This window comes from Oryzias melastigma, linkage group LG13 (assembly GCF_002922805.2).
Source record: "Oryzias melastigma strain HK-1 linkage group LG13, ASM292280v2, whole genome shotgun sequence".
NCBI classification, from domain to species: domain Eukaryota; kingdom Metazoa; phylum Chordata; class Actinopteri; order Beloniformes; family Adrianichthyidae; genus Oryzias; species Oryzias melastigma.
Window position 1 is genome coordinate 13260746 of NC_050524.1, and position 707 is coordinate 13261452.

Genomic DNA, 707 nt, shown 5'->3' on the forward strand with positions numbered 1-707 from the left:
TCACCTCACCAAAACTGGCTCTTTTCACAAAAAGTTTGGTCACCTCTGGCTTTCATGAAAGGGACTCGGTTCTTTAAAAACTGTTTAGAGACTTTAGAACCAGATATCTATAGAATGTGTGCATCCAAAAAAAACAGAGTGCTCTGATTTACTGTATATTAGAACTGAGTGGCCCCACACAACTCATGTTCCAAATAGAAAATCCCCAAATCCCATAGATTTCTAAGAAATAAACAGCCATGTCTCAGTTGTGTTTATCAAAAACATTCTTACTCTGATACTTCAACATGTTCTTGATAATCCTATATTTTCCTATAGTGCTAGTTATAAACTGGCCAATCAGATGCTTCAAATAAAAAAAGTATGTGGTTTCACTTTGAGCGTCCGTCATGTTGGACAGTTTACCGATCCTGCTTTCAAACTCACTCCTGAGAGTGGTTGCCATAGAAATTTGGACTCGGAGCAATTCGGACCGATCACCGCTTTGACGATGTCTGGCTCCAACAAGGTGATGTCTACATTGTGAAAAAAAATGGAGACTGAATCGACTTCATTTTGTTGTAGCCAGAAGTCAGTCATTTCTTAACATGACACAGTCAGTCCAGTTCTCCCATACAGTCAATGATATAGATTATAATACTTGTGAAAAGTGGAGTAAAAACTAGACATGTTTGAAATTCCACATGAAACAAAAGACAAAACACAGA